The sequence below is a fragment of the Oryctolagus cuniculus genome, chromosome 19 (assembly GCF_964237555.1).
Source record: "Oryctolagus cuniculus chromosome 19, mOryCun1.1, whole genome shotgun sequence".
Taxonomy (NCBI): Eukaryota; Metazoa; Chordata; class Mammalia; order Lagomorpha; family Leporidae; genus Oryctolagus; species Oryctolagus cuniculus.
This window is the reverse complement of record NC_091450.1, coordinates 57,709,455-57,732,214: the sequence shown is the minus strand read 5'-3', so window position 1 is coordinate 57,732,214 and position 22,760 is coordinate 57,709,455. Positions and strand designations below refer to the sequence as shown.

Sequence of the window (22,760 nt, the reverse complement as noted above, 5' to 3'; positions counted from 1 at the left end):
AGTGGAACCCCAATAAAAGCATGTGAATTAATTGAGTCATCTGCCTGGGAAGATTTGTTATGCGCCAGACACCTTGCAGTTCTCAAGACAACCAACATGTCTATGTACAACATAAGTGCTTTATGAGGGCTTGTTCTACATTTTTTTCTGTTGTTATTGTGAATGTGTGCGGGAAATAGCATTATGAGCAATAATACAATTTTGTGGCACTGCCGAGCTGAAGATCAGCAGGTGTCTTTATCCACCATTGCTTTTGAACCATCACTGTAAGTGTTATCACAGTGGGAAAGGCAAATTACACCTTGGTATTGTTAAAAAAAAAAAAAAAAGAGCATTTTTACCTCCTGAGCCCTGTCAAAAAGTCTCAGGGATTCTCAGGGGCTCAGGGACCATATTTTGAGAACTTTTGCTCTAGTCTTTTTTTTTTTTTTTTTTTTTTTTTTTTTTTTTTTTTTTTTTTACTTGAGACGTAGAGTTACAGAGAAAGGGGGTGACAAAGAGAAAGGTCTTCCATCCACTGGTTCACTCCCCAAGTGACTGTAATGGCTGGAGCTGGGCAGATCTGATGCCAGGAGCCAGGAGCTTCTTCAGAGTCTCCTATATGGGTACAGTGGCCCAAGAACTCAGGCCATCTTCTACTGTTTTCCCAAGCCATAGCAGAGAGCTGGATTGGAAGTGGAGCAGCTGGGACTTGAACCAGCACCCATGTGGGATGCTGGTGCCACAGGCGGCAGCTTTACCTGCTCTGGCACAGTGCTGGCTCCTCAACCAGTCTCTTAACTGCAAAGCCAAAAGGTCCAAGTTACCAAGAGAGAGGGAGAGATAGAGATATTCTGTCTGCTGCTCCACTCCCCAGATGATCACATAGGCAGGGGCTGGGATGCTGGCATTGCAGGTGGCGGCTTTTCCTGCTATGCCACAATGCTGGTGTCCTGCAATTCATTTATAACTGGGTTTTGAAATACACACCAACCAATGTCTGGTTTTCAAACTAGACTTGGACAGATGTGCCAAAATATACAGAAACAGATACTCTTGAATTTGTAGTAACTTACATTCTTAGTGAATAAGAAGTTAGGGAGCAACCTTTTCCCAGTAATTTAAATGTTTATTACCAGTTGTAATTCAATGACTAGAAGTTACTGTGATGCCCAACATCAGCAAATCTTTGTATAGTCTATGCTAGAGTAAACCATGCCATAGAACAGAATGTTATCTATAGAAGAGAACCCATCTAATGTTCGGGAAAATGAGAGAACTTACATATTCTAAAGGGTAGCCAATTTTCGGAGTAGATCCAGGGAAGAGACCACCACACAGAGCCGTTTTTTGGTTTAGTTAATTTTTCTTTTTTATGTTACCCATATATATTTCCTCTTAAAATAAGCCTCCTAGTCTTCATATCTTTGTGCTATTGTTCTCAAAAGTAGGGCAGCAGGGCCATCTCAGGCGGTCCTGCTGGGAAATCAGCACACAGGACTCCCTTGTATCCTCCCCACCTTTTTTGCAACTGTTGCAAACACAGGAAATGGTGATTTGGTCCACAAGTGTGGCCAGTAGGAAGAACACCAGCTTTGGGACCAGTTCAGACCTGCTGGACCTCTGGGCAAGTAAGTTCCTTTGGCTTTCTGTGTCTTTTTTTTCTCCTGGCAGATAGCAATGAAAATCTGTCCACCTCAGGGCTCCTAGGAGCACTAAACGAGGTAAAGCACAAGGCGCTGGGCACAATGCTGGATGCATAGTGGGTGCTTTGTGAGAATTATCATTATGTTAGTTCAGTGTCCAAGGGACTCCTTTATATTCAATAATCTCTGTCTTTCTAATTCTCCTTCAGTTGTTGTACTCTAATGCCCAGACTCCCCTGGTAAGCTGTTCTGGAAAGATAAGCAATTATGCAGGCTTCTTGGTTAGTTTAGCATGGATTAAAACAAAAGTCTCTAGTTTCTCATGACTGTAGAGTCCTTTAATGAAGAGTGAGTGCTCTTTGTCCTCTTGATTTCAAAAAGGAAGTTACCTTCCCTAGAATGCTTTTGTGTTATGGTTACATGCATTACCACGTATCTTGAATGTATATTATTTATTATGTAGAAGCCTCTGTAGCAAGACAGCTACAACTCAAAACAGGTCCGTGGTGTTATAAAGCAGGAATGTAACCTTTGTAAGAACATTTTTAAAGACTTTATTTCTTCATTTTCAGTTCTTTCTGCCTGACATGGCAGAAAAACCAACATGTATGCCTACAAAGAAACCTAATGATGAAGAAACAGTTAAGTATATCTTCCCAATAGAACTCTCTGGGCTTTAGTAAGATTGGAAACTATTGACTGAGTACACTGGTGTAGACCCAGATGTCAAAGGCTTGCTTTTTATGGTTGCATATGAATTAACTTTTCTTAACTTTTATATTCCTTGCAGTTAAATATCAATGACAGTTTAAATCATGATTACATTTTTGAGTCTCCTGATATTGTAATTCAGAAGACTATTCCTATTTAACAGCAAAGGAAAACATATTAAAATTCCAGAACTTATCAATAGGTGAGAAGAAAAATGCTATCTTGAGGAGTATATTTGTACAGTTTATGTACCAAAAGTGAATACCTTTTATTTTTAAAGTTTTATTTTATTTATCTGAAAGAATGGCATAAGGAGAAAAAAAGGAAATGAGAGAAAAAAGAGGGAGAGATTTTGCTCATAGCTGGTTCACTCCCCAAATGAACACAACAGCCAGACCTGGGCCAGGCCAAAATCAGGAGCCAGGAATTCCATCTCCCCACTTGGGTGGTAGGGACCCAGGGACTTAAGCTACTACTTGATGCCTTACCAGGTGCATTAGCAGGAAGCTGGATCTGAAAAAGTGCTGTAAGGAGTCGGGGAGGGGGAGGAGAGAGGTTACCTGGTTGAGTGGAGAGATTACACCTGGGCAGGCAGGTCAGGTGGGCGGCTCAGCAGAGAGGCAGAGGGCTGAGCACACCCCATCCAGTTGAGGCGGGGGTGGGGTGGTTTAAGGAGATGGGTCTTTGTCTTCACACATCTCTTCCTGAAACAAAGGATTTTATGGATGTAAATATTAAGAAGCTCCTGTCTGAGTTTTCCCCTGAAGGTATCAGACAGGAGGAAGCCTAGCTGGTGCTGTCCTGAGTTTAGAGGAAAGGTGAGCAAGACCCCCTGGAGAATCAGGATCCAGAGCAGGGTATTTGAAATGCAGATACTGGGCTTCATCTGGAAGGTTATCAGGCAGAAGGGGTGGGGACCCCCACCTGGCAGGTTATAGGATAGGAGGGAGCAGGGCAAGATGCAGATACTGGGCTGCCCCTGAAACATTATCAGGATGACTTTGAGATGCAGATGCATATCCTGGACATAGACATCTTCTCTGTAGGCCTTTGTCACACACACATAAGCTCATATCTAACTTTCTACCTAACAGTTATCCCACATGAAGTGCCTACATTTGATTCTCAGTTTTGGCTCCCAGCTACAGCTTCCTGGAATCCAGACCCTAGAAGTCAGCTCTGATGGCTCAAATGATTGGGCTCCTGCCACTCAGCTGGAAGACTTAGATTATATCCCTGGATCCTAGCTCCAGTCCTGGCCACTGCAGGCATTTGGAGAATGAACCAGCAGATAGAGTGCTCTCCCCCTCCCACTTTCTCCTTCTCAAATGAATAATAAAAAATTCTTAAATTTACAAATTAAGTGTGTCCACTTAAGCCTTAAATTCACATAGGAAAGGAATGAAAAACAGGCATTGTCACTAATGATGAGAGTGTATCTTGGCATAGTATTGACAATGATTACACAATTTTATACATTTTCTTACCCAACAGTTCCATTTATAAGAAAATAGCACAAAATATACATGAAAAGATAGGTATTTTCAGTGCTGCAGCATTATAAGAAATAGGGAAAATATCATCTTACAACTACCCAGAGGGGACTGGCTACTGAAGAACAAGACATCTATGCACTGAGAAAGTACAGGAGTGTTAAAAGGAATAGGTTGACTTGTATTTGCTGATACAAAAAGGAATCCAAAGATTAGTCATTGCTGGAAAAAGCTGAGTTAAAAAGATGTTTTCTCCCTCCTATTTTTTAAAATTCTTTAGTAATGTGAGAATGGTATTTTTTAATACTTAAGAATAAGTTGTCCAGTTGTAAAAGCATTCAATAAACAGTTGGAAGATTACTCGCTGCTGTGGTCCAAAATGTTGAGTTCCCCCAAAAATTTGTATGCTGAATGGCAATCACCAAAGCAGTAGTGTCAAGGAGTAAGCCACTGGGAGGGGATTAGGCTGTGAGAGTTCTGCCCTCATGAAAAAAGCTTAATGGAAGCTGTTCCTTCTGCTGTGTGAGAATGGGCCATCTTTGAAGCAGGGAGCGAGCCCTCTCCAGGCACCCAATCTTCTGGTGCCTCGATCTTGCACATCTTAGCCTCCAGGCCCATGGCCAATGTTTCTTCTGCAGATACTGTACATCTAAGCTATTTTGATAGCGCAGCCCTAGGGGCCTAAGACAGAAATTAGGACCAAGAACTCAGAGAGGTGCCTTTTGGAACTGGGTAATGAGTAGAGGTGGAAGATTTTTGAAGTGATGGCTAGAACAAGCCCATATGGCCATGACAAGAGCATTAAGCTGATTCTGGTGAGGGTTTAGAAGAAGTAGGCTATAAAGTGGGGCCTCAGTGATCTTAGACAATACCTAAGTGGAATAATCGGAATGTAGAGATATATCCATGTCATATGAACAAGGAGTGTGCACCTGTCTGGAGAGGTGCCCATCTGTTCTTACAGATGTCCTTTTCCCTAATAAACTTTGTTACTTTACTTTCCACTACTCTGTCTCATGCCTGAATTCTTTCTTGTGTGAAGACAAGAACCCTGCCATTCACCGGTAACATAACCACTAGGCTAAATGCTCATTCCTCCACCACTATTCAATTACTGAATGACTTTATGATAAAGTCCCTTTCATATGTTATAGAAAATTAGTTCTTTGGAACTTGCTCTCCTTTTGCCATTCTTTTGGGCATCCCACAATAAATGTAATATCTTTTCCATATGATGATCTTTATGCATTTTCAGGCTTTATTCCTCTAAAACGCTTGTTTTACTCACTCTCCAAGTCTTGAGTTTGGATATACAAAGTTCTGTTATGCAGCTAAGCACTCCACTTTGGGTTCTTTCCATCATTTTCCCTGTCCCTCCTCCCTCTTCCTCTTCTTCTTTTCCTTTCTTCCTCCCTTGCAACCTTTCTTCTTGGTTATTTAATAAACAACACTGTATCAGGAACTCTGCAAAATATGGGATGACAGCAGTGTTCCAGTGTGCCCCTTAGAGTTGAACATGAATTTCCTAAAATTTTGACCAGCAGAGACAAGTTCAGCTGGTTGCATCCTTTTATCTTGTTATATGGGCTATCATAGTTTTTTGAAATTGTTTTATATATATATATATATATATATTTACAGGCAGAGTGGACAGTGGGAGAGAGAGACAGAGAGAAAGGTTTTCCTTTTGCCGTTGGTTCACCCTCCAATGGCCGCCGTGGCCAGCGTGCTGCGGCCAGCGCACCGTGCTGATCCAATGGCAGGAGCCAGGTACTTCTCCTGGTCTCCCATGGGGTGCAGGGCCCAAGGACTTGGGCCATCCTCCACTGCACTCCCTGGCCACAGCAGAGAGCTGGCCTGGAAGAGGGGCAACCAGGACAGAATCCAGTGCCCCAACCGGGACTAGAACCCGGTGTGCTGGCACCACAAGGCGGAGGATTAGCCTAGTGAGCCGCGGCGCTGGTGAGGAGTTTTTCATCAGCGATATTGGCTTCTTAGTTTCTTGTGATTTCTTTCATTTATCAGTGTAGTTAGAAAATGAATTGGGGAGTGTGCCAGGTTATATTTATTGGAAAGGTTTGTGAGGAATTGACATTTCCCTCTTTAAAAATTTTGTTGAATTTAGTGGGGAAACTGCTCATCTCTTTGTGTATGATTTTTTAAAATTCTAACTCACTCCTTCACTTGTTACAGTTTATTATCTGTGTTTTTTGACTCAGTTTGGTAGTCCTTATCTTCTAAACTTTTTTCGTTACCTCTATGCTGTATAATTTTTTGAAGTAAGATTTTTGAGCATATTCCTGTATAATCCCTTTTATTCATGTAAAGTTGATAATGATATCTGTTTCATTTAAATTCTACTAAATTGTGAATTCTCTTTTTATCCTATCAGTTTTATTGATTTTTGAAGGCTTTGAAAAAGAGTCTGATATTCCAGTGTTTGTATCTATTCTATAGTTCATTACCTTCTACTTAAATCTTTATTATTCCCTTCCTACTATTTTCAGATTTGGTTTGATTTTCTTTTTGTAGTATCTTAAAGTGAATGGTTAGATTACTTACTTGAGATCTTGTTTCTTCTTTATACAAGCATTTTTAGCTATAAATTTTCCCCTAAGCATCGCTTTGTACATATACTTTAAGTTTTTGTGTCTTTTGCCTTTATTTCTATTAATCTTGGTGTATTTATGTTCTCCGTTCTGTTTTTTGGGGTTCAGATATTTAGACTGTTGTTTAATTTTCACATATTTGTGAGTTTGGACAGGGCACAGTGGCCATCTTGTGGACCAAGGACTTCTTGGCGAGTGGCGCCCGGCCTCCCTTGTTGCTGGCCGCCAGACCCTTCCTCTTGGCGACAGCCATGGGTCCGGCCTTGGGCGCGGCCGTGCGGGACTCAGGCCGGGTCCTTGGGTCCTTGAGCGCAGGGGCCACGTCCTCCGGTGGCTGGGCCGACTTGGGCCAGGGGGATGGGGTGACCTCCTTGGCTGACACTGCAGTGCCCGTGCCCCCAACCCTGGCCCAGGATGCCCCTGGGAGAGCAGACACGTCCCAGCCCAGCACCCGGATGCGTGGGCATGGGGAGCCACAGCGCCCACCCTGCGACCCCCTCACGGACACCATCGGCAGTTCTGGCCCCTCTCTGACACTGCTCAATGGAGGCTGCCTGTCAGCCATGGGGTTGCCACCAGGGCCAGGCCTGGAAGCCCTGGAAAAGACCCTGGTCATCCAGGAGTCAGAGAGGAGGAAGAAGCTCCGGTTCCACCCCTGGCAGCTGTACCTGCTGGTGAAGAAGGGGGAGCTGCAGAAGGTGATCCTGATGCTGCTGGACAGTCTGGACCCCAACATCCAGAGCGACAGCAGAGCAAGCGCACGCCGCTGCATGCAGCCGCCCAGAAGGGCTCCCTGGAGATCTGCCACGTGCTGCTGCAGGCTGGAGCCAACAGCAATGTGGTGGATATTATTATGTCTCATAAGTTATGTCTAAGAGCTCACAAAAGAGGTATCATCCTTAGGGTCTTCTTTAAAGACAATTAAGTTTTGAAAAGGAAAGGAGGGAGAGGAAGGAAGGGAAAAGAGAAAGGGGGAAAAAAGTGCAAACACCTTAGAGAAGCAATAACATAGAACAGCCCTTGTCTAGACTACTGAGGAAGAGTTCTGATAGTTTTTTATTCGATTTTTTTCTTTCTCTTTTCTTTCTTTTTCTTTCTCACACAAAACAGGAGAGGGAGGAGGAGCAGGTGGAAGGACAGGTACAGAAGAATTACTGTATTCCTAATGTTATATTTATGAGATGCATACAAATCAAATAAAGAAAATTCAATTAACTTCAACTGAACACAGAAATAACTTTATTCTCTGATAGATGGAAGTAATTTCAACTATCAAACATGTCTTTCAACTGAAATGTAAACCACATGAAATTAAAAATGTGATAGAAGACATCAACTGCAGGAGAGATGAAACATAAGAAAGAATCGGCTACATTGAAGATAGGTTATGAGAATACACAGTAAGAGAAGGGAAAAATAAAAATTAGCCCAAAGGAATGAGGAAAGTTCCTGAGAACCTTGTGACAGTGTGGAAAGAGCAATGGTTTCAGTGATTTGTCTTCAAGAAGGGCTTGAAAATGCAAAGGGGTGGAAAGTGTATTTGATAATACACTTTGTGTACAATTTGTAATACAGGGAGATAGACTCCACTAAATAATATTAGGGGACTTAACAGCCCACTTTCATAAGTGGGCAGATCAGCCAGACAGAAAATAAGCAAAGAAACAGCAAAGTTTATTGCAACCTGGATCAGCTGGATCTACGAGGCATCTGTAGAACATTCCATTTAGCTGCAGAGTGCACATTCGTCTTAACACATGGAAATTCTCCTGGATGGAGCACATGATAGGTCACAAAACAGTTGTCAGCAAGGTTTTAAAACGAATCCATATCAAGTATCTTCGCTAAAAACACTACAATAAAAGTAGACAAAATAACAAAACACTTTGGAAACTTAATAAAACTTCAGAAACTAAATAATGTATTCATGAACAAACAATTGATCAAGGAAGAAATTAAGAAGGAAGTTAAAAATTTCTTGAAATGAATTAAAATATTGGGGCCGGTGCCGTGGTTCAGTTGGTTATTCCTCTGCCTTTGGCACCGGCATCCCATGTGGGTACCAGTTCTAGTCCTGGCTGCTCCTCTTCCAGTCCGGCTGTCTGCTGTGGACTGGGAAGGCAGTGGAGGTTGGCCTGGGTGCTTGGACCCCTGCACCTGTATGGGAAACCGGAGGAAGCACTAGGCTACTGGCTTCAGATTGGCGCAGTTCTAGCCATAGCGGCCATTTGGGGGGGGGGGTGAACCAATGGAAGGAAGACCTTTCTCTCTGTTTCTCTCTCTCACTCTCTATAACTCTACCTGTCAAATAATAATAAAAAATAAATTAAAATATAACATGCCACGACCTGTGTAATACAGGTATAGCAGTGCTGATAAGGACATTTAGAGCAATTAGTGCGGCATAACAAACAGAAATATCTTAAGTAAACAACTTACCACCTCACTTTACAGAACTAGAAAAACAAGAAAAAAAATCAAACCCAAAAGTAGTAGAAGAAAAGATGTAATAAAACTTATAGTAGAAATAAGGCCAATAGAGGCTAAGAAAACATAGCAAAAAGTTAACAGCTGTATCTTTGTTTCTTTTTAAGGATTTATTTTATTTATTTGAAAGACAGAGTTACAAAGAGACAGAAGGAGAGGCAGAGAGAGAGAGAGAGGTCTTCCATCCACTCATCCACTGGTCCACTCCCCAGCTGGCTGCAACAGCCGGAGCTGTGCCGATCCAAAACCAGGAGCCAGGAGCTTCCTCCGGGTCTTCCCATGAGGGTGCAGAGGCCCAAGGACAGCAGAGAGCTGGACTGGAAGTGGAGCAGCTGGTCTCAAACCAGCATCCATATGGGATGCCGCCGGCACTGCAGGCAGCGATTTACCCACTACATCACAGCACTGGCCCAAAAGCTGTCTCTTTGAAAAGTTAGAACTTCAAAAGCTCTTATATAAGCTAAGTAAAAAAAAGGCATCTCAAATAAATAAAAATCAGATATTAAGAGACACATTGCCTCTGTATTACATAATACAAAAAATTAATGGAGATAATTGTGAACAATTAAATTGCAAAATATGATAATCCAGAAGAAATTGGCAAATTCTTAGAAGTACATGCCTTACTAAGATTGATTCATGAAGAAATAGAATGCCTAAGAGACCAGTAAGGACTAGGGAGACTGAATTGGCAGAGTTAAGTTAGCTTGTCAGCAAGATTTTGTCTTTTTCTCTCTAACTCTACCTGTAGGAGCTCAATTATAGGGAATACTTACAAGGAATAGTTTTTTATCATGACCAATTATTTGAATAAGAAATGTTAATTATTCAGTATTGCCATAGTACTTGATAATTTTGCATTTAGACATTTCCTTTATAACAGCTTCTATTCAGGTGGACAAATACACATAAGTTCATATTGATCTTGAGCATATTTTAAATATTCCTTTACATCTTGTCCAAAACGTACTTTTACCTTCTATTTTCTTTTTCACTTTGACCATCATCTTCTCAAATATCCCTTTGATTAGCACTTTTGAGACATCCCCAGCCTGGAGAACCTCTCTGTCATGAGCCATAGAGACCCCATTTTGCTCTAAATTGCAGTTCAAATTTCCACTAACATCCAGAACCATACAACTATATCCACAGTCAATATAGTTCTTGAAGGCTTAGCCAGAGACATTAGAGAAGAAAAAGAAATCAAAGGAATACAAAATGGAAAGAGGAATTCAAATTATCACATGATCCTATGTGTAGGGGAACCAAAATTCTCTACTATTCAATATAAAAAAGTCCACTAATAAAAAGAGAGCTTGGTAATGTTGCATGATATAAAATCAACACACAAAAATCAATCACATATATATGGTAATAACATATATATATATATATATATATATATTTATACAAACAATGCCATGACTGAGAAAGAACTTGTAAAATGAGTCCCAGTCACAATAACTATAAAAATTCAAATACCTTGGTATAAATGAAACCAAGGATGTAAAAAATATCCACAATGAAAAATTTAAAAAAAAAATTAACAAAAGAAATAACAGAGAAAACTAAAGCAAAAATATGCCCTATGTTCATGGATTGGGAGAATTAATATCATGAAAATATTCATAGTACTCACTATGGTCCCAATCAAAATGCCAGTGACGTTCTTCTCTGACTTAGGAAAAAATGTTTCTAGAATTCATATGAAACAGAGAAGATTCCAAATAGCTGAAACAATTTTTTTAAAGATTTTATTTAATTTATTTGAGCAGTAGAGTTACAGACAGACAGAGAGAGAGACAAGGAGAAAGGTCTTCCTTCATTGGTTCACACCAAAATGGCTGCAACAGCCAGAGCTGTGCTGAACTGAAGCCAGGAGCCAGGTGATTCTTCCTGGTCTTCCATGTGGGTGCAGGGGCCCTAGGAGTTGAGCCATCTTCTACTGTTTCCCCAGGCCACAGCAGAGAACTGGATTGGAAGAGGAGCAGCCAGGACTAGAACCGGCACCCATATGGGATGCCAGCACCGCAAGTGGAGGATTAACCTAAAGCGCCACAGTGCCAACCCCTGAAGCAATCCTAAACAGCAAAAACAAACCCAGAGACATCAAAATATCAGAGGATTTCAAGTCATACTACAGGACAGTTATAATCAAAACAGCCTGGTACTGGCACAAAAATAGACATAGAGATCAATGGAACAGAACAGAGACCCCAGAAATCAATCCATGCATCTATAACCAATCTTTGATAAGGGAGTTAAAATCAATCTCTGGAGAAAATATATAATATATTCTCTTCAACAAATGATGCCAGGAAAATTGGATCTCAACATGAAGAAGCATGAAACAAGACTCCTGACATACATCTTATGCAAAATCAATGAAAATGGATCAAGGATCCAAATCAATGACCCAATACCTTCAAATTACTAAAGGAAAGTGTTGAGAAAACTACAAGACAATGGTACAGGCAAATCATTATTGTAAAAGACTCTAGAAGCCCAGGCAATAAACATAAATATAGAGAAAATGGGATTGCATCAATCTAAGGATCTTCTGAATTTCAAAGATAACACTCAAGAAAATGAAGAGACAATCCACAGAATGTGAGAAAGTATTTGCAAGCTATACAACTGATAAAGGAATAATATCCAGGCTATATATTTTTCAAAGATTTATTTTATTTATTTGAAATACAGAGTTACATACAGTAGTAGAGCTGGGATGGGGAGGTCGGTCTTCAATCCACTGGGTCACTCCCCAAATGACCACAATGGCCAGAGCTGAGCTGTTCTGAAGCCAGGAGCCAAGAGTTTCTTCCAGGTCTCCCATGTGGGTGCAGAGGCCCAAGGACCTGAGTCATCTTCCACTCCTTTCCCAGGCCACAGCGGAGAGCTGAATCAGAAGTGGAGCAGCCGGGACTTGAACTGGTGCCCATATGGGATGCCGGTGCTGCAGGCTGGGCTCTAGCCCACTGTGCCACAGCACTGGCTTCAATGTCCAGGATATATTAAGAGCTCAAGAAACTCAACAACCACAAAAGAGTCAAACAATCCAGTTAATAACTGGATTGGGCAAAGGACATGAACATGAATTTTTCAAATGATGAAATTCAAGTGGCCAACAGACACATGAAAAGAATCCCAGGGTAATTTTCCATCTTAGGAATGTAAATAAAAGCACAAAGACATATCACCTTGTAATGGTTATCATACAGAAATAAAAAAAATAAATTCTGGAGAGGATGTGGCCAAAAATGTACCATGATTGACGGTTGCAGGGAATGCCAATTAGTTCAACCATTATGGAACAGAGTATGTTGATTCCTCAGGAATGTGAAAATAAATCATCCATATGACCCAGCCATCCCACTCCTTGGAATTTACTCAAACAAAATGAAAATGAAAACGACATATGAAAGAATTATTTGTATCTCCATGTTTATGACAGGTCAGCTAACAATAGTTAAGACATGGAATCAATTCAACTGATGAATGGAAAAATAAAATATGATACACACATGTTAGGAAATGCTACTCAGCCATAGAAACAATGAAATCCTGGCTTTTATAACAAAATGGATGCGGATGCAACTGGAAACCATTGTGTTTAGGGAAATTAGCAATCTCAAAAAGGCAAATATCATATTTTTCCTGATCTTTGCAACTAAGATAGAATACAAAAAAATATGTAGGAATGAGATGGACACTTTGTGATATAATTGCCATTTTTAGTACTGTTCATACTATTAATGTCGTTAGTCTTCTCACTTTTTATTGTTGAATATTATGGCTAGCCATAAATGAAGCCTGTGAATATAGAATGGTTTAAAATTATGTCTTTGCAAAAGCTGATGTAAGAAGAGAGGGGAAGGAGGGAGGAGTTTGATGGAAAACAAGGGAGGGCAGTGTGGTATTCTACTTTTTTACTTGAACATGGTAAATGCATGACATCTGTTTTGTTAATATCCAGAGGAAACACCATTGAATTGTCACAAGGCTTCAATTTTGATTTCATAAACCAATCATTATCTGTTCATAATCACTTGGGATATCCCCAGACACCATTGGTGGCATAATACTTTGTGGTGTCAATCAATTGTCATGTCATAAAAAATATTATGATGTCATAAACCAACATTTATATATCATGAGCCTACCCTTTTGTTGTATTTTGAGAACATTTGTGTTTTCCTAAACAATTTTTAAATCAACAATCTATTGGAATGTTCTTCATTTATGTTGTAATGATCAATAGCAACATTATAAACCACCACTTTGGTGCCATCAATCGTGGTGTTATTAAACTGTTGTGATTTTGTAACCAATTTTGATGTCATAAATATATATTTAGATGTCATAAACAAACATTGTGATGTCATGAAATATCTCTGTGGTGTCATAATCAATTATGATGCCATAAACCTTTGTTGTGGTGTCATGTTCAACTGTGATGTCATAGACCACATTGCAATGACAATAAATCATGATAACAAAAAACATTGTGTTGTCATTAACCACCATTGTGATCTCATAAGACATCCATTAAGGTGTCATAACCAAAACATTTTATTATTAAAAATAGCTATTAAGTCATAAATCCACATCCTGTTACTATAAATCAAATAGTGCTGACATTGTCAATTGTGATGATATTAACTACCATTATTATACTAACATTTTATCACTGTGATGTCAGAAACCGACTTATGTGTTGTCATAGTCAATTATGATGTCCTAAACCACCATTGTATCATTATCATGTCAATTGTGACATCCTAAACCTAATGTGATATTATTGACCACCATTATGATGTCATAAAGCTACTGTCATGTTATCTCAATCAACTGTGATGTCCTGCTCAAGCTGACTTACCTCAAACGGTAGAGTTAGAAACATACCAGGGGATTCCAATTCAATCCCATCAAAGTGGCATGTACCAATGCCATTTCACTAGTCCCAGTGATCAATTTCTGTTCACAATTGATCATAATGATAGGACTAAGAACCAAAGGGATCACACAAACAAGAATAGTGTCTGCAAATACTAGCTGATAGAATAAAAAAGGGAGAGAACGATCCAACATGGGAAGTGAGATACACAGCAGACCCATAGAATGGCAGATGTCCTAAACAGCACTCTGGCCTCATAATCAGCCCTTAAGGCATGCGGATCTGGCTGAAGAGCCCATGAGAGTATTTCAGGCATGGAAAGCTAAGACACTCTGGGGAAAGAAAAAAAAAAAAACTAAATGAAAGATCTCTGCGAGTGAGATCCCAGTGGAAAGAACGGGTCATCAAAGAAGGAGGTACCTTTCTCTGAAGGGAGGAGAGAACTTCCACTTTGACCATGGCCTTGTCTAAATATGATCAGAGTCAGTGAAATCAGCGGGCTTCCATAGCCTTGGCAGCTCATGACAAAAGCCTAGGATGATTACTGAGTCCATAAACAAGAGTGTCAATTTGTTAAGTCAACAACAGGAGTCACTGTGCACTTACTCCTCATGTAGGATCTCTGTCCTTAATGTGCTGTACATTGAGATTTAATGCTATAACTAGTACTCAAACAGTATTTTTCACTTTATGATTCTGTGTGGGAGCAAACTGTTGAAATCTTTACTTAATGTATGCTAAACTGATCTTCTGTATATAAAGAGAATCAAAAATGAACCTTGATGTGAATGGAAGGGGAGAGGGAGTGGGAAAGGGGAGGGTTGCGGGTGGGAGGGACGTTATGGGGGGGAAGCCATTGTAATCCATAAGCCGTGTTTTGGAAATTTATATTCATTAAATAAAAGTTAAAAAAAACCTGTGATGTCTAAAACATCCATTGTGATATCATAATGAATTATGATTCCTTAAAAGCAATTGTGATATCATATTCAATGTGAGTGATAAAATCCATTGTGATGTCAAAGTTTATCATTGTTATATTCTAAATCTGGCATGGTTGTGACTTAATCAATTGTGCTGACATAAAACATCATTGTGATAATATAACTGTCATGAATCTTCCATCATTATGACATGAAAACAATTATGATGTCACAATTGTGATATCCCGATAACCACTGTGATGTCTTAATTCTACCGTTTAATGGGCAAAATCAATTGTGAAGTTATGAAATCCATTGTAATATTTATAAAGCCAGCATTATGATAGTATGATCTAGTGTTTAAACTGGCATCATGTCATAATAAGTGATTGTGATGCTGTAAACCAATATTGTGATGCCATAAACCTACGTTGTGATTTCATACACCAACCATTGTGTTCTCACAATAAATTGTGAATATAAACAATGACTGAGATGCCATAAACCACCATAGTTACAATTAGTTACAATTAGTGTGATGTCATATACAACCCTGTTGTTTCTCATAATAAATGTTGATGTACTAAGACATGGTTTTGATGTCATCAACCTACATTGTACATGACAATAAATTATTATGTAGGAAACCACGTTTGTGATGCCATAATCTGAAATAGTGATGTCATAGTCACTTGTGATATTAATAAGACCATTTTAGTATTACAAACAGAAATTTTGAGATCACAAATCTAGAAATGTGATGTCAACATCAATTGTGAAGTCATAAAATGAACTGTGATGACATGAAGTAACCATTGTTGGGACAGAATCAGTTGTGCAGACATATAATTCACTGTGATCTCATAAATCTACCATAGTTATGTCACAATCATTTGGAATGTCATAAACAACTATTGTGGTTTCATAATTAATTATGATGCCATAAAACTTTTTGATGTCATACATAGACCATTGCAATGTGATAAAACAATCTTTGTTTTCATAATTAATTGTGGTGTCATACACTACAATTGTGATATTTAAGCAATTGTGAAACCTTAAAAATATTATGTCAAACCTTTTGTCATGTCAGTGAGCAATGATATGTTATAATCACTTGTGATGTCACAAAAGATTACAATGCCAAAATCTATTGTGATGCCATAAACTAACACTGTGGTGTCATAATCAATTGTGAATTCAAAAATATCCATTGTGATGTCATAAGCAATGTGAACTCATGAAATGTTATGTCATGGGGCTGGCGCTGTGGCTCACTTGGTTAATCCTCTGCCTCCGGTGCCAGCATCCCATATGGACACCGGGTTCTAGTCCCAGTTGCTCCTCTTCCAGTCCAACTCTCTGCTGTGGCCCGGGAAGGCAGTGGAGGATGGCCCAAGTGCTTGGGCGTCTGCACCCATGTGGGAGCCCAGGAAGAAGCACCTGGTTCCTGGCTTCAGATTGGTGTAGCTCCGGCCATAGCGGCCATTCGGGGAGTGAACCAATGGAAGGAAGACCTTTCTCTCTGTCTCTCTAAATGTCTAACTCTGTCAAATAAATAAATTAAAAAATAAGCAATGCGAAGTCATAAAATGTTATGTCATAAACCTAATATTGTTATATATCCACCCTTATTTTGTCATATTCAATTTCGATGCCATTAACAAAATTGTGATATTATAAACTACCATTGTGATAACAAAACTTAATTTTCAGCTCCAAAATCCATTGTGATGTCATAAACAATTGGTTTATAACATGTCACCATTGTGAAAACAAAAACCTATCTCTGTCATGTCATAACCAATTCTGAGGTTATTTGTCTGCATTTGTGACTTCATGATCAATAATAATCACATAAAACAGCATCATGATGTCATAATCATGTGTCATGTCATGAAACATTTCTATGACATAAATCTACCATTTGATGTCATAAATCAATCATTTTGTCATCAATTGGCTTTTCATAACTAATATTATGATGTCAGAAGCCACTATTGTGTTATAATAAATCATGATGTCCTAAAATCACTGTGATATTTTCATGCATTGTCATGTAAAATAAAACATACTGTTGTCATAAACATCAATTATGTGGTCACAAAAACAATTTTGATGCCTGTATCAATTGTAACATCATGATAAGCCAGTGTGATATAAAGCTAATATTGTGGTGTCAAAATCTATTTTAATTTCATAAAAATGTTTGATGTCATTATTAATTTGGATGTGATAAACAACCATTGTGATATTATAAATGTACCAAGTGATATACTCACTACTGATGTCATAAAGCATTATTGTGATGTCATAATCAATTGTGATAACTTTCTGATAATCATCCCATTGTAATGTAATGAAATGGTGTTATAAACCAATTTTATGCCATAAACCTTCCATCATGATGTGATGATCAATTGTGATGAATACAAAATTCACTCTGATGTCAAAATCAATGATGTCATGAAAACACTATGATATGATAATCAATTGAGAATGCAAAAATCTGTGTGACATAATATACTATCATTGTGATGACATAACCAATAGGGTGTCAGGAAAAACCATTATGATGTCATAAACAACAACATGGAGAAGACATAAAACTAAAAGTCCAATATAATAAACACCATGGTGTTTCAATAATCAACTTTGATGTTATGAAAACATTGTTATGTCATATACTAATAAGTGATCACATAAACTTATCACTGTGATATAATAAGCAAACCATGGTCATGATATATTTTTCTGTTGTAAATGTTTAGATGTCATCAAACCATTCTGATGTCATAAAACATCACTGTAATGTCACATCCAAGTGTATATCATAAACCACTATTGTGATATCATCATAAATTTTGAGGTCATACGTCACTATTATGATGTAATAATCAACTTTGATGCCATATACTATCATTGTTATGCCATAAAACCACACCACAATTATGATGTTGTAAATCAACCATTATGTCAACATAAAGAATTTTGATATCATAAACCACCTTTGTGTGGTCATAAAACAATATGATCATTTCACCATTCTGATATCAAATAGCTACCATCCTGATATACTCCTCTGTGATATAATAAACTAATCATTATATCATCATTAGGAATGGTAATGTCATACACCAACCATTGTATTGTCACAAAAACATAGTGATATCATAAACCTTTCTCATATTGTAAATATAACTTTATTGTGTCAGTATCCCTCTGAGGTCATGAATCAAGCAATTTGCCATCAAAATCAATTTTGACGTCATATCATTATTTTATTTTTATAAGATCATTGTATTGTAGTATTGATTTTTGATAGTATTTGTGATAGTATTGATTTGTGATAAACCACAGTCACCATACATTTGTGATAAATATATCATACTAAGAGGGGGCCATCAAAGAAGGAGGTACCTTTCTCTGGAGTGAGGAGAGAACTTCCACTTTGATTATGGCCCTGTCTAAATAATGTCAGTTTGTGGAATCTAAAGGCTTCCATAGCCTTAGCAGATCATGACAAAAGCCTCGGGTGATCACTGATGTCATAAATAAGTGTGTCAATTGTTAAATCAACAACAGGAATCACTGTGCACTTGTTCCCCATATAAGACCTCTGTCCTTAGTGAGTTGTACTATGAAAATCAATGGTAAAACTAGTTTTCAAATAGTACTTTATACTTTCTGTGTCTGTGTGGGTGCAAACTGTTGAAATGTTTACTAAGAGCTGATCTTCTGTATATAAAGGTAATTAAAGGGGCCAGCACGGTGGCATAGTGGGTAAAGCTGCCACCTGCAATGCCAGCATCCCACATGGGCACCAGTTCAAGTCCCGGCTGCTCTACTTCCAATCCAGCTCTCTGGTGTAGCCTTGTCATGAGTTGCCAAGGCTATGGAAACATTTTGAATTTGCCAACTCTGATCTTATTTAGGCAAAGTCATAGTCAAAGTGGAAGTTCTCTCCTCCCTTAAGAGAAAGGAACTTCCTTCTTTGATGGCCCATTCTTTCCACTGGGATCTCACTCACAGAGATCTTTCATTTAGGTTTTGCTTTTTTTTTTGCCAGAGTGTCTTGGCTTTCCATGCCTAAAATACTCCCATAGGCTCTTCAGCCAGATCTGAATGCCTTAAGGGCTAATTCTGAGGCCAGAGTCTGTTTAGGGCATCTGCCATTCTATGAGTCTGCTGTGTATCCGCTTCCCATGTTGGATCTAAACTCCCTTTCTGATTTAAGCTTACCATTGTGCTGTCATAATCAATTGTGATATCATACATCAAAATGTGCTATCATAATCAAAATTATATTGTCATAATACAACATTGTACTGCCATAATTACATAGTGATGACATTTTGGTCATTGTGATATCATAGTCAAGTGTGTTGTCAAAAACCATCTATTATGCCATCCTAACCAATTGTCCTGTCATAGACCACCATAAAATATTTCAGAAGTGTGATGTCCTAATCAATATATGCTATGCCACTATTGTGATATAATAAACTTACTGGTGTGCCATCACAAATAGTTATGATGACATAAAACTACTGTGTGCCATCATAATTTTGATGTCATAAACTGACATTTAATATCATAACATTGAGATATCATAATCTATTTTCTGATAAACCACATTTTTATATCATAAACATACCATTGTGATGTCATTATCAATTGTGATGTCATACATAAACTATGTCATCATAACCAATTTTGATAAACATACATAACCATTGTATTGTGATAAAAACATAATCCATGTTCTGTGATAAACTGCCATTCTGATACTATAATGCTATAACTGTGATGTCAAAACTAATTCTGATGTAATATACCAATTGTTAAGATGTCATCATAGGGGCTGGCAATGTGGCATAGCAGGTAAAGCTGCTTCCTGCAGTGCCAGCATCCCATATGGGCACTGGTTCAAGTCCTATCTGCTCCACTTCCCATCCAGCTCTCTGCTATGGCCTCAGAAAGCAGTGGAAGTTGCCCCAAGTCCTCAGGCTCCTGCACCCATGTGGGAGACCTGGAAAAATCTCCTAGCTCCTGCTTCAGATCAGTGTTGCTTGGGCCATTGCGGCCAATTGGGAAGTGAACCAGAGGATGGAAGACCTCTCTCTTTCTCTCTCCCTCTCTGCCTCTCCTTCTTTCTTTGTGTAACTATGACTTTCAAATAAATCTATAAATAAATAAATAAATAAACAACCAAACAAATCTTTAAAAAGAGATGTCATCATAAATGTTGGTGTTATAAGTCATCCAATGTGATATCATAGTCAATTGTGATGTCAAAAATTAACTGTTTTGTCACAAAAATTGTGATATCATAATCAATTGGTATCTAACAGCCATTCTGCAATTATAAATCTACCAATGTGATACCCTATAGTTTGTGATGTCATAAACTAAACAATGTCCCATCATAATCAATTTTAATAAAATAAAACATCATTATATTGACCTAGAAATCTGTTGTGAAAAGCATTTTGTGGGGCTGTCATTGTGTCATAGTGGGTAAAGTTGCCTCTTGAAGTGTTGGCATTCTGCATGGGTGCCAGTTTGAGTCCTGGTTGCTCCACTTCTGATCCAGCTCTCTGTTATGGCCTGGGAAAGCACTAAAACATGACCCAAGTCCTTGGGCCCTTGCACCTGCATCAGAGACCTGGAAGAAGCTCTTTGTTCCTGCTTTGAATTGGCCCAGCTCTGGCTGTTGCAGCCATTTGGAGAGTGAACCAGTGGATGGAAGATCCCCTCCAGTAACTCTGCCTTTCAAATAATAAATAAATGAATCTTATTTTAAAAAAATCAATTGATCAGCCCTTGTCCTGACTGTCGAGGAATAACTTAATACTTTATTCTTTTTAGTATTTTTTTTGTTTTAATAATATCATTGGTTGAACACTTTAATTAACACAAAATTATTCTTAGGTATTTAACTTTAACTGAAAAGTGATTCCTGTTAAATATAAGAGTGGGAGCCGGCGCCACAGCTCACTAGGCTAATCCTCCGTCTTGCGGCCCTGGCACACCGGGTTCTAGTCCCAGTCGGGGCACTAGATTCTGTCCCGGTTGCCCCTCTTCCAGGCCAGTTCTCTGCTGTGGCCAGGGAGTGCAGTGGAGGATGGCCCAAGTACTTAGGCCCTGCACCCCATGGGAGACCAGGATAAGCACCTGGCTCCTGCCATCGGATCAACGTGGTGCACTGGCCGCAGCATGCCAGCCACGGTGGCCATTGGAGGGTGAACCAATGGCAAAGGAAGACCTTTCTCTCTGTCTCTCTCTCTCACTGTCCACTCTGCCTGTCAAAAAAATGTATAAGAGTGGGAATAAGAGGAGGAGATGTACAGTTCAGCACATGCCAAATTGGACTTGCCCCTAATGGTAGAGTTAGAAACGTGCAAGGGATTCCAATTCAATCCTATCAAGGTGGCATGTACCAATGCCATGTCACTAGTCAAAATGATCAGTTTCAGTTCATAATTGATCACAATAATAGGATTAAAAGTCAAAGGGACCACATAAACAAGACTAGTGTCTGCTAAAACTGATAGAATTAAAAAGGAGAGAACAATCCAACATGGGATGCGGGATACACAGCAGACTCATAGAATGGCAGATGTCCTAAATAGCACTCTGGCCTCAGAATCAGCCCTTAAGGCATTGAGAGCTAGCTAAAAAGCAGATGAGAGTATTTCAGACATGGAAAGCCAAGGCACTATGGCAAAAGAAATGACCTAAATGAAAGATCTCTGTGAGTGAGATCCCAGTGGAAAGAACGGGCCATCAAAGAAGGAGGTACTTTTCTCTGAAGGGAGGAGAGAACTTCCACTTTGACTATGCCCTTGTCTAAATAAATTGGAGTTGCTGAACTCAAGAGGCTTTCCTAGCCTTGGCAGCTCATGACAAGAGCCTCGGGTGATTACTGACATCATAAATGTGTCAATTGTTAAATCAACAATAGGAGTCTCTGTGCACTTACTCCTCATGTAGGATCTCTGTCCTTAATGTGTTGTTCTATGTGAATTAATGGTATAACTAGTGCTCAAACAGTACTTTATACTTTGTTTTTCTGTGTGGGTGAAAATTGTTGAAATCTTTACTTCGTATATACTAAGTTGATCTTCTGTATATAAAGGTAATTAAAAATGAATCTTGAGGAAGAATGGGATGGGAGAGGGAGTCAGAGATGGGATGGTTTGTGGGTGGGAGGTTGGTTATGGGGGGGGGAAGCAGCTATAATCCAAAAGTTCACTTTGAAAATTTATATTCATTAAATAAAACTTAATAAAAAGCAATTGGTATGTGATAAATGATTCTGGTATGATAGATGAGCATTGTGCTGTCATAATCAATTGTGATATCATAGTCCTACCATTGTGCCATCATAACCCATCATCATACTGTCATAAAACACACTATGATATCATAATAAATTTTCAAATATGAACCACCATTCTGATAACATAAGAATTCCCTTTTGCCAATATAATCAATTCTGATGTAAAAGCCTGCTGTTGCTGTAATAAAGTACCATGATGCAATCAGCCAGAGCATTATGACATCAGAATTAATTTTGATGCTGTTAATCACAATTGTTATCATAAGAAATTTTCATGTTATAATCAATTGCTATGTGGTAAACCATGATTCTGATATAAAATACCATTGTGATGTCAATTGCTATGTCATTAACCTACCATTGTGCCATCCTAAAAATTGTGATGTTATAAACCAATCATCTTGCTACATCTACCAATTTTGATGTCATAAACCACTGTTGTATTTTCATTTGACACATTGGAAGATTATAATGTTTGTTATGTTAAACCTCATTTCTGTTATCATGATCCTGTCATTGATATCATAATCAATGGTGTTATCATAATGAAAACAATATGCCATCATAAGAAATTGTGATGTCATAGATCAACCTTATATTTTCATAATAACATTGTAGTATAATCAAATGGTCTGAGTAAAACACCATTCTGATATCATAAACCTACATT

At 38.7% G+C, this 22,760-nt stretch overlaps 1 protein-coding gene across 1 annotated transcript in view; it reads right to left on the bottom strand.

Annotated features, from left to right (window-relative positions):
• LOC138846846 (nuclear factor 1 C-type-like) overlaps positions 1–22,760 on the bottom strand; it is a 62,377-nt gene that overhangs the window by 11,673 nt on the left and 27,944 nt on the right. Inside the window, exon 2 of the mRNA XM_070063767.1 lies at positions 2,897–3,040. The gene's annotated coding sequence lies outside the window, so the exon portion shown is untranslated. The remainder of the gene's footprint in view (positions 1–2,896; positions 3,041–22,760) is intronic.